Source organism: Lithobates pipiens, unplaced genomic scaffold (genome assembly GCF_037356315.1).
Source record: "Lithobates pipiens isolate NorthernLeopardFrog02 unplaced genomic scaffold, aLitPip1_a1.2 Scaffold_3, whole genome shotgun sequence".
In the NCBI taxonomy this organism is placed as follows: Eukaryota; Metazoa; Chordata; class Amphibia; order Anura; family Ranidae; genus Lithobates; species Lithobates pipiens.
The window spans coordinates 263,305,511-263,318,642 of record NW_027507790.1 but is presented as its reverse complement, the minus strand read 5'-3'; positions in this window follow the sequence as shown (position 1 = coordinate 263,318,642).

Genomic DNA, 13,132 nt, shown 5'->3' with positions numbered 1-13,132 from the left:
TTCAGGTTGGTTCACAATGTTTTATTATTGAGCCACAAAAGGGTTACCAACACCCACTTTGTCAACTGAAACCCAACAGAAGCAACAAGGTCAACTTTGCTAAACCCACACTCATACTCAAAGGAAGTAGAGTGCATGGTGATGGCTGGTCCATTTTTTTATTTTATTTTTTATTCTACTTTTCACTGATAAGTTATAGAAATGTGAACTCTGCAAGTGTTAGCAAGCTCTTCTAAGGGAGGCCATGCACAGTTAAGTAATGGCAATCAATGCAACAGACTTCAGCTTGATTCACAATTTTTCATTGCTGGGCCACCACAGGGTTACCAACACCAAATTTATCAATTAGAACCCAAGAAGAGCAACAAGCCAACTCACCACACTCATGCTCAATGGAAGAAGAGTGCACAGTGAAGCCTGTTCCATTTTTTGTTTTTTAACCTTTTTTCTCGCCTGTTAATTAAAAAAAAAATAATAATAAATTCCAAGGTGTTTGGAAGACCTTTACAAGTCAGAGCAAGCACTTCAATAGAGGGCATGCACAGCTAAATAATGGTGATTGATGAAACAAACTTCGGATTGGTTCGCAATGTTTCATTATTGGCGCACAAAAGAGTCACCAAGTCACTTAAGGAGTATTTATAAAGCAGTGAATCTGATATCTGCCAAACATTCACTGAAAGTGAATTCTCTAGGTGCACGTAGTTTAAAGGGCAAGTTCACCTTTTCACAAAACATGAAAAGGTGAACTAACACAGAAAGGCAAGCATAATAATTATTGTATATGCAGCTGGAATGCATTATGGCCCATTCGTGTGTTTAGCTGCCTTGCGCAAAGCAGTCCCAACAAAAAAAGAAGGCGGCTTGAGTAAAAGTCTGATGAGTTCAGTTCACATCAAAGTGCCACAGTAATGTGCACTGAAAAAAGCAGGACATGCAGCGTGTTGCAACATAGTAGGCTGCATCTCAACCCATTGCGGTGAATGAAGACAAGTGAAAAAAAAAATAGAAAACCATTGGTCATTTGACATCACACACCAATGACTAGCGTGCTCAATTAGTAATATGTTTACACCCTAAATATTGGTGTAACATATTACTAAAGGTGAACTTATCCTTCGGGGTTCAGTCCTTACACAAGTTTGGACCAGACCTTACTACCACTATTTTATATATATATATATATATATATATATATATATATATATATATATATATATATATATATAACAGCTTCCCAATAGTCAGTCGTAGTTAGAAGTATCAGTGGGTGCAGGTCTGGAGTACTACATAGTCCCTTCTGGTAAGGCTCTTGGATTCACACAAGGACCCACCTGTCCTCTCTTTCTGCTCTCTATTACTCCCCCACCAACAAAAAGCAACTCCTCCCCACTCTCCTATTTACAATGCCTTGAAAAAGTATTCATATCCCTTGACATTTTGTCGTGTTACAACCAAAAATATAAATGTATTTTATTGGGATTTTATGTGATAGACCAACACAAAGGGGCACATAATTGTGAAGTGGAAGGAAAATTATTTTGCAATTTTTTTACAAATAACTATGTGAAAAGTGTGGCGTGCATTTGTATTCAGTCCCCTTTACTCTAATACCCCCTAATTAAATTATAGTGGAACCATTTGCGTGAGGGAATTTTAGTGAACTATCAGCATCATGAAGGCCAAGAGACACACCAGACAGGTCAGGGATAAAGTTGCAGAGAAGTTTAAAGCAGGGTTCGGTTATAAAAAAATATCCCAAGTTTTGAACATCTCACGGAGCTCTGTTAAATCCATCATCCGGAATCAAAAAGGGTATGGCACAACTGCAAACCTACCAAGACATGGTCATCCACCTAAACTGACAGGGCGGGCAAGAAGAGCATTAATCAGAAAAGCAGCCAAGAAGTCCATGATAACTCTGGAGGAGCTGCAGAGATCCACAGCTCAGGTGGCAGAATCTGCAAAACTATTAGTCCAGCACTCCACAAATCTTGCCTTTATGGAAGAGTGACAAGAAGAAAGCCATTGTTGAAAAAAAGCCATAAGAAGTCCCGTTTTCAGTTTCAGGATGCCTTGCGGGGGGACACAGCAAACATGTGGACAAAGTTCTCTGGTCAGATGAGACCAAAATTGAACTTTTTGGCCTAAAGGCAAAACTATGTGAGACAGAAAACTAACACTGCACATCACCCAGAACACACCATCTCCACTGTGAAACATGGTGGTGGCAGCATCATGTTATGGGGATGCTTTTCTTTTGCAGGAACAGGGAAGCTGGTCAGCGTTAATGGGAAGATGGATGGAACCAAATACAGGACAATCTTAGAAGAAAACCTGTAATTCCGCGTACACACGATGGACTTTCCAGCAGAAAAGGTCAGACGGAATCATTTCATCGGATATTCCGATCATGTGTGGGCTTCATCTGACTTTTTTTTTCAAAAATTCTGATGGACCTAGAAATAGAACATGTTTTAAATCTATCCGATGGGAACAATTCCTATCGGGAAAACTGTTCATCTGTATGCTATTCCGACGGACCAAAAACAACGCAAGGGCAGCTATTGGCTACTGGCTATTGAACTTCCTTTTCTAGTCCCGTCATACATGTTGTACGTCACTGCGTTCTAAACGAACCGACTTTGGTGCGATCGTGTGTAGGCAAGTCCCTTTCAGCTGAACTCCTTCGGAACTTCGTTGAAAAGTCTGTCAGAGTTCCTTTCCAACTGAAAGTCCAGTTGTATGTATGGGGCAGTAGAGTCTGCAAAAGACTTGAGACTGGGGTGGAGGTTCACCTTCCAACAGGGCAACGACCCTAAACATACAGCCAGAGCTACAATGGAATGGTTTATATCAAAGCATATTCATGTGTTGGGAATGGCTCAGACCTAAATCCATTTGAGAATCTGTGGCAAGGCTTGAAAATTGCTGATCACAGACGCTCTCCATCCAATCTGACAGAGCTGGACCTATTTTGCAAAGAAGAATGGGCAAAAATTTCACTCTCTAGATGTGCAAAGCTGGTAGAGACATCCCCAAAAAGACTTGCAGCTGTAATTGCCGTGAAAGATGGTTCTACAAAGTATTGACTCAGGGGGGCTGAATACAAATGTACCCCCACACTTTACACATATTTATTTGTAAAAAAATGTAAAAAACACATTTATCATTTTCCTTCCACTTCACAATTATGTGGCACTTTGTTTTGGTCTATCACATAAAATCCCAATAAAATACATTTCCGTTTTTGGTTGCAACATGACAAAATGTGGACCATTTCAAGGGATATAAATACTTTTTCAAGGAACTGTATATAGAGCTTACCCAAACAGAGAGATCCCCAGTGATCAAATGAGGGACTAACACTGAACCCAGAAAGGGGAACTACAAACATGACTACTAGAACCAATGTTGGCGCTTTTGTTGCCTGCTCCTTCTGGATGACACCATTAGACAATCTGCAAGATAGCACATCAAGATGACGAGCTTGCTATTACTGTATTTATTGGCGTATAACAGTCACTTTTTCACCCTGAAAATCGGGTGCAAATAGTGTGTGCGTGTTATATGTCAATACTGAAATTTGGGCCACCTAAGAGGGAACGAGTAGGGGATGGGACGAGAGCCGTCAAAATGCATACAGCGAGAATCTCCTGTTTACTCAGCGGCCTCTCCAATAGGAAATCCCGTCTCCTGGGCCGGCATTGGACCAGTGTTCTGTCTATCATAGAACTTTGTATTAAAGAGGCTGCCAAGAAAAGAGGAGATTCGCACTGTATGTAATCTGACGGCGCTCGTCCCGCCCCCATCCCGCCCCCATCCCTGTCCCCTTCAAGGCAGCAGTAATCGGAGGTGAGGCTGCAGATGGGCACTGATCAGGCTGCATTCATGGCAAAGGTGAGGCTGCATATGGGCATTGATCAAGCTGCAATGATGGGCAATTGTGAGGCTGCAGATGGGCAATGATCAAGCTGCAATGATGGGCAATTGTGAGGCTGCAGATGGGCAATGATCAAGCTGCATTGATGGGCAATTGTGAGGTTGCATATGGGCAATGATCAAGCTGCATTGATGGGCAATTCTGAGGCGGCAGATGGCATTGATCAGGCTGCATTGATGGGCAATTGTGAGGCTGTAGATGGGCAATGTTCAAGCTGCATTGATGGGCAATTCTGAGGCTGAAGATGGCATTGATCAGGCTGCATTGATGGGCAATTGTGAGGCTGCAGATGGGCATTAATCAAGCTGCATTGATGGGCAATTGTGAGGCTGAAGATGGCATTGATCAGGCTGCATTGATGGGCAATTGTGAGGCTGTAGATGGGCAATGATCAAGCTGCATTGATGGGCAATTATGAGGCTGCAGATGGCATTAATCAGGCTTCATTGATGGGCAATTGTGAGGCTGCAGGTGGCATTGATCAAGCTGCATTGATGGGCAATTGTGAGGCTGAAGATGGCATTGATCAGGCTGCATTGATGGGCAATTGTGAGGCTGCAGATGGCATTGATCAGGCTACAGATATGCAATGGTGATGCTGCATTGATGGGCACTGAACCTTATTTTGCTTCAAAGTTCTTAATGAAAAAAAAATATTCCTGAAACGTCCTTCCTAAAATGAAGGTGCGTGTTATACGCCTGTGCGTGTTATATGCCGATAAATACGGTATATAGCAGGGTGCCTTAAATTCAAGATTGCTCTATGTCCCATTGCAGGGGTATTCCTAGCAAAGAAAGGATTTTAATATAAGCCAGACATCCCCTTTTCATTTTCCACCATCCACCCATTATTATTGTGTCTGAAATTTCTATCCTATGCATGCTACCATGCATCTTTTTTTTTTTTTTTCCAAGGGTTGCTCTTTATATATGTGTATGAATAATAGGCCAATTAATCAAGCCCCATGCTCCAAGCATCCCGCTGAATTATTGTGCACTTACGTCAAAAAAATCAATGGATCTTGTCCATGAAAAACACATTTAAACCAATTGCTGAAAGATTAAAAGGGTTAAATATTTTAACAAGCAATATATTCAAATGCATTTTTAATATTATAAAGTCATTGTGATGAAAGATGACTCCAGAGTCTTCATTACAGAGTTCCAAGAGTAATGTGTTAATATCTGAACAGATGGCACAGCTATCAGAGTGCTGAGAACCTCTAGGGTAAAGCCTAGTGCCATTCCTGAAATATCATATTCTGTCAGCCAATCAACGCAATTCATTGTACGCTCTACTCTTTTGTCTCCGGCGCTGGCTGTTGGATATTGAGCCATCTCGGGGACAAATCTAATTTTCCAATCCGATGACAAGATATCCTTGCAACCTGCCTCGTAGCATGGTAGCATTTGCATATCACACAAAACGGAAGCATTCCTTTCAGTTGAATATTAGCTGCATGGAACGCAATGACAGCAAATGATGAAAAATGATAAACAGGCGTATTTAATATGGTGCTGCAAGGTCTATGTACAGTTTATCGATAGCGATCCATCAAAATTCAGATGACTGTTTTCAGATCGGTTGAAGGGAATCTATACAGTATATATGTAGTGGTCCCTTTAGCAGTTATCTATTAGAAACCATGAGGCCGAATACAGCCTGCCTGACAGGTAATCCCCACCCACGCCGCTTCACCTGACAGTCCCTGTCTTTAAATACCTGATTGTGCATGCACAGTAGCCTCAACAGCTGCTGCTTCCAGCAATTAAAAAAAGTTCCCCAGGTCCCATCAGTTCAGCAGCAAAGCCTGGGGATAGAGAGGGAACTATTTACTTATTTTCAGGAGCAGGCAGAGTCATTCCCTGTGCCGCAGCTTTTGACAATTAAAGTCAGTGGCGGCTGGTGCTCAAATTTTTTTTTAGGGGGGGTGGGGGCGCAAACAAACTGAAAAATTCTGAAAAAACCCTCATGAATTGCAGCCTCACTGTACCATAAATCGCAGCCACTGTACCCATCAATTTCCACCACTGTACCATCAAACACAGCCACTGTGCCATCAAACACAGCCACTGTGCCATCAAAGCAGCCACTGTGCCCATCAAAGCAGCCACTGTGCCCATCAACTGCCACCACTGTACCATCAAATGCAACCACTATGCCCATCAAACGCAGCCACTGTGCCCATCAAATGCAGCCATTGTGCCATATCAAATGCTCCCACTGTGCCATTAAATACTGCCATTTTGCCCCATAAAATGCCATCTAATGCAGCCACTGTGCCCATCTTATGCAGGCAGCCAATGTGCCCCATCAAATGCCACTTCACTGTGCCCCATCAAATCCAGTCTCACTGTGCCCCATCAAATGCCACCTCACTGTGCCCCATCAAATGCAGCCTCAGATCTAGACACTTTGCCAATTGTAGCATGTAGAACTTATCCTCCTGCAGAGCTGCCAGAGGGAGAAAGCTGGCAGCTCTGCAAGAAGATCCACCAGTGTCAGAAGGCAGCTCACTTAACGGGCTGTTGTGTCCTCTCCTCCTGTTGTGTCTCCTTCAGTAGGCAGCAGGCAGCAGCGGCGGTGGAGTCCACTCCTCATGCTTCCTCCACTCTGTGTCTCTGCGCCCGGGCCGTGCATTCCACTGAGCGGCTGACATCACTTCTGGTTTATCGCTGCACAGGGAGACAGGAAGCGATGTCTTAACTCGGAGAACAAAGCACCCGACCAGGCGGAAGTTGTCCAGCGCAATGGATTGCGGCGCAAGACAATTAAAAACCCCACAAATGAAGCGTCTCATCTGCAATCATGTGATTGCATAGATGTGTACAGTTCGGGTTTGGAATCATGTGTCCGGGTTTCACACTGTCTGAGACTCGGACACATTATTCAGACTGGACTATGGCTTCCCAGCAGGGTTGCTGGCTGCAGTTGTCTAAGCTGAAAGTATATGTTACACTCTCTTTCACATTGCCCAATGCCAACACTAACAACCCCCCCCCCCCACACACACACACACAAACACACAGACACAGACAGGAGAGGAGAGAGGGCTTGATCTACACCTCTTATCCCCACACCCCTCCCCCTCTGTGAGAGAGAGAGAGAGAGAGATAGGGGTGACAGGGAGGGGGAGAGGGTGAGAGAGAGAGAGAGAGAGAGAGAGAGGAGGTGACAGAGAGAGAGAGAAAGGGGGTGGAAGAGAGCAAGTAAGAGAGAGAGAGGGTGACAGAGAAGAGAGGGTGACAGAGAGCGAGAGGGGGGGTGACAGAGAGAGAGAGGGAGTGACAGAGAGAGAGAGATAGGAGGATGACAGAGAGAGACAGAGGGAGTGACAGAAAGTGAGAGAGATAGGGGTGACAGGGAGGGAGAGAGGGTGAGAGAGAGAGAGGGGGGGGTGGAAGAGAGCGAGAAAGAAAGAGAGGGTGAGAGAGAGAGGGGGTGACAAAGAGAGAGAAAGGGAGTGACAGGGAGAGAGTGGAATGACAGATAGAGAGAGAGGGAGAGAGGGGTGACAGAAAAAGAGGGGGAGACAGAGAGATAGGGGTGAGAGAGAGGGGGTGACATAGAGAGAGAGAGAAATAGGGGTGGCAGAGAGCGAGAGGACGGTGACAGAGAGTGGGAGAGAGAATAAGAGAGAGAGAGGTAGACAGAGAGAAAGAGGGGGTGAGAGAGAAAAAGAAAGGGAGGTAGAGGGAGAGAGGGGATGAGAGAGAGACCCATTGCCCTGTCTGCAGCCCCTCTTGTGCCCCCATATCCCAGTTCCTGTCTGTCGGAAGGTGTATGAGTGTACCTTCCATGCCAGCAGGATGTTCATGATAAACAGCAGGTAGGACCCATTTTGTGGTCACGGAGGTGCTCTGATCCTTCCAGCAGATCTATGTGAGGTGGAGCGGTCCCTGGCTGCCTGCACCTCCCGCCCGTCCTTATTCTTCAGTCCCAGGTCCAGGGGTTCAAGGCTCTGGCAGGTACCAGGGTAGCTGTGCCCACTATTGCTCATATCTTCTGAGGTTTTCTACCTCCAGGGCTATCAGTGCTTGCCTTGCCCTCATTGCTCTCCTTCCCTGTGGCCTCTGTCTCCTGGGCTTACCGCTTTCCTGCTGGACAGTGTCAGTAGGGCAGAGGACGGTGTCAGTAGAGCAGTGGACGGTGTCAGTAGAGCAGTAAATGGTGTCAGTAGAGCAGTGGGCGGTGTCAGTAGAGCAGTGGAGGGTGTCAGTAGGGCAGTGGATGGTGTCAGTAGGGCAGTGGACGGTGTCAGTATAGCAGTGGAGGGTGTCAGTAGGGCAGTGGACGGTGTCAGTAGACTAGTGGATGGTGTCAGTAGAGCAGTGGACAGTGTCAGTAGGGCAGTAAATGGTGTCAGTAGGGCAGTGGGCGGTGTCGGTAGAGCAGATGATGGTGTCATCCGGTGAGAACTGTATATATGGATGGTGTCTGGGGGAGTGGAGAACAGTATATATGGGGGACTGTATATATGGATGGTGTATGTATAGTGTATGGTGGGGGAGGGGGGTGTATGTATAGTGTATGATGGGGGAGGGGTGTATGTATAGTGTATGATGGGGGAGGGGTGTACGTATAGTGTATGGTGGGGGAGGGGGGTGTATGTATAGTGTATGGTGGGGGAGGGGGGTGTATGTATAGTGTATGGTGGGGGAGGGGGTGTACGTATAGTGTATGATGGGGAGAGGGGGGTGTACGTTTAGTGTATGGTGGGGGGAGGGGCGGTGTATGTATAGTGTATGGTGGGGGAGGGGGGTGTATGTATAGTGTATGGTGGGGGGAGGGGGTGTATGTATAGTGTATGGTGGGGGGAGGGGGTTGTATGTATAGTGTATGGTGGGGGGAGGGGGGTGTATGTATAGTGTATGGTGGGGGGAGGAGAGGTGAAATCCTGACATGGAAAAAAACTTACCTTACAAGTTTGGCTGCAGTCCCAGCGATCTCTGCACACATTCCAGAGCAGCAGAGAATAGAGAGGCTCCGCCCACCTCCTTGTTCCTTCTGCAGCCAGCCAGAGGATTCGAGGAGAGCGCCACGGAGGCTCCTCCTCTGTGTCCCGGCTCCCGTCCGCACAGACAGCTGAGCACTAGCAGAAATCAAGCTGTGCTACGCCGCTGCGGAACCGGAATTGAGGAGACACGGACTGATGGCACAGGGAGCCACTGACGGGTCTGAAATGAATAATGTGCCCGGGTCTCAGGTGGTCAGAGACCCGGGCACATGTTTCAAAACCCGCACTGTCTGGGTGAATCCCGGACAGGTGGCAACCCTAGCTCTAATAGGCTTCAAAAAGGGTGGCCTCGGTGCACAGAGCATGGCGCTCCTAGACCAGCCAGTTGTGTGACCATAGCTAATGCATTTTTGATATTTTCACACTAAAGTTCCTCCCAATATATCTAATTCAAAAACTCGCGCTGGAGAGTTAACTCAAATAGTGAAATATGAATCAACAAAAATATATGAAAATTAAAAGGAAGACCGCAGCTGCTGCACAAAGGTGCTACAACCTTAAAGCAATGAAAAATATATAAAACAGGGCTAGCAGCCTATATCAAGCAATATACATCCTAATAAACAGTGCCTAATGTATCGATGTTAAGAGAAAACAAAAACATAAAATCTAAAAGTGCTCAGGTGCTTTAATGAAAAGTGCAACGGTGCTCCAAAAATTTTCATCGGTGAAGTGGCTACCCCTTCGGAGTCCCCACTCATCAAAATTATTAATCCTGGACTGCAATCATGAGAAGGAAGTGTCACCGGCACACCAGGATCTCCAAAACTGGCTCTAAAATTTTAATCACATAGTATCCAAAAAATAAATAGTGGCTTCTATTTATTTTTTTGATACTACACCCTGTTCCAAATTATTATGCCAATGATATTTTTTTTCATTTACCTAAATAATTGATGTACACAACAGTCAGCATAATTCTCATGTTGGTAACAGGTGAGTATAGCCTCAAGTTAAAGAGGAAGTAAAGGCAGTTGAAAAAATAAAATAAAAAAAGGAACCTGCAAGGCAAAGGCATAATGAGCTAGTATGCATAGCACACTAGCTCATTATGAATCACTTACCTGAGAACGAAGCCCCCAAAGCGGTCCTCCGTCTTCATGTCTTCATGTCCACCGCTGCCATGGATCCCGGAGCGACTTCCGGGTCTCTCTGCTCCGGCGCTGTGATTCGCCCATGCGCACAGGAGCCGACACTCGCGGCATTTCGCCTCAATCTGCGGCCTGCCCAGTGCGCGTGCGCGCCGCTGTCTATGGTGCATGTGCCGTAGACAGCGGTGGCTGTCTTTTTGTAAATATCTCCTAAACCATATAGGGCAGTGATGGCGAACCTTGGCACCCCAGATGTTTTGGAACTACATTTTCCATGATGCTCAACTACACTGTAGAGTGCATGAGCATCATGGGAAATGTAGTTCCAAAACATCTGGGGTGCCAAGGTTCGCCATCACTGGTATAGGGTTAAGAGATATTTCTTGGAGCTACAGGTAAGCCTTAATCTAGGCTTACCTGTTGGTCAAAGTGGTTTGTAAGGGTTTACAACCACTTTAACAGTAATTAGAAATGAAATACAGGTACCATCATCCCAGGTTCATAATGGAGAGGGGTTGGTTGGTATAGAAATGCCCGGGCAGCTGCTCACACTGAACCTCAAACACTTTTGACCAACAAGGCTACAGATTTGGACTATACCGGTACTAGGTAATTAACAAAACAAACTAATTAAAATAAATACAATTTAATAGAGGCAAAAAAGAACAATTACAGACAAAAGTACATTAACCACTTCAATACAGGGCACTTTCACCCCCTTCCTTCCCAGCCCAATTTTCAGCTTTCAGCGCTCTAGCGCTTTCAGTGACAATTGCGCGGTCATGCTACACTGTACCCAAATGAAATTGTTATCATTTTGTTCGCACAAATAGAGCTTTATTTTGGTGGTATTTATTCACGACTCCGTTTTTTTTTTTTTTGCGATATAAGCGCAAAAAAAGCGGAAATTTGGGAAAAAAACAATATTTTCTTTTTTCTATTTGAAAAGAAATCCAATAAAATCAAATTTTGTCATAAATTTAAGCTAAAATGTATTCTGCTACATGTTTTTGGTAAAAAAAATTCCGTTAAGTGTATAATAATTGGTTTGTGTGATCACGGACATATGTACGCAAATGATCATGTACATATGTGTGCAGGTGATCACGTACATATGTGTGCAGATAATCATTGGGACATGTGATTTTAGTGGGACATATGTGGGGGACATGTTTTTATTATTAGGGACATGTGTTTTTATTATTTGGGGACATGTATGTTTTGGGACATGTGTGTTTTGGGGACATATGTGGGGACTGTGTTTGTACTGTGTGGTGTGTTGTGTGTTGACACTACACTGATGATCAGTGAGTAAAAAGCTGTGAAAAGCAGCCCATACTCACTGATCATCAGCCGGCTGCAGCGATCCGCTCTCCTCTCCTCTGCGATGACTTCCGTGTGAGGAGAGGAGAGCCGATTGCCTAGCAACCGGCTGTTTGTTTACATCACATGACGGCCGTGATTGGACACGGCCGTCATGTGATCAGGAGGGCCAATCACAGAGCCCTCCTGCCGATCTGAGATGTGCCGTGTCCGGGTGACACGAGCACATCGGGATCGCGCCGCTGCGCGGGCGCGCGCGCGCGCGATCCCGCTACTCCTGAAGGACGTTCCTGAACGTCCTATCAGGAGCAGGCGGCTCCCACCCGGCCGTATATATACATTGGCCGGGTGGGAAGTGGTTAAAATACACTCCTATGTACACCACAATTCATGAATTCCTAACGGGTCAGTCCCGAGAAAATTTCAGAGGAAAAGGGGTGCACGGAGTTTCCTCGACTAGTTTCGCGGGGGGAGCTCGCTTCATCAGGAGGAGGAGGATCTATGAAATAAATGTTACATTTAATAAATCATACAAAAAAACGGAGCACAATATCATCAAAAAAATTCATTTACAATATACATAAATTTTTTTACGGAAAAAAGGAGATCAGCTCACCCCCATAATAGAAACAGGATGCAGACAGGAGGACCCGTTATTTCCCCTGGTGGCGGACACGGGGGATTGGTTAGACAGGCTATAATTGGAAAAAATTGCTCTTTATTTAGAGTAGTAATATGAACATGCCGTATCAGTAGAAGTTTACAACATGATGTACAGTAACTAGGAGGCCTAACACCAATAAATGAATGTGATAACACAGAAGGGAAGGAACCAAAACTAAAAAAGGGGGGGTGGACAAGGGGATAAGGAGAAAAGGGGGGAATGGGAGGGAAAGAAAAGGGGGAAGGGAAAGGGGGGAAGGGAAAGAGGGGAAGGGGGGGCTGGGGAAAGGGAAGTGGAAAGCGAGGAATGATGAGGGAGAAAACAGAAGTAATTGAGGGAAGGGGTAGAAAAAGGTAAAGTAGATAAGGGTAGGAAAGAGGAGAGGAGGGGGGAGACGAAGGGAAGGAGAAGAAGAGAAACCAAAAAGTAGAGACTGCGTGGTGAAAGAGGAAAGGCACAAGGGAAAAAGAAGGGAAGGGAGAGGAGGGGGGGAGGGACAAGGGGGAAATTAGACGGTGCATTGTCATGTATGAAGATGATTTTATTACGGAAAGCATAGTTCTTCCTTCTGTACCAGGGAAAGAAGTGGTCAGTCAGGAACTCCACATACTTAGCAGAGGTCCTCTTTACACCTTCAGGGACCCTAAAGGGGCCAACCAGCTCTCTTCCCATGACTCCAGCCCAAAACATGACTCTCCCACCGCCTTGCTGACGTCGCAGCCTTGTTGGAACAGGGTGGCCATCCACAAACCATCCACTACTCCATCCATCTGGACCATCCAGGGTTGCACGGCACTCATCAGTGAACAGGACTGTTTGAAGTCTTCATGTATTTTTCTGCCCAATGCTTGTGAGCATTGATTAGTGGTGTCCGAATGGAAGGTTTATGCACAGTTGCAAGACTCTGGAGGACTCTACACCTTGATGTCCGTGAGACTCTAGAGGCACCAGCAGCTTCAAATATCTGTTTGCTGCTATGTAATTGTGTTTTAGCAGCTGCTCGCTTGATCCGATGCATGGATCTGGCAGAAATCTTCCTCAATGTGCCTTTTCCTGCACGAAACCCGTCAAACTCTGAATCAGCCACAAATCT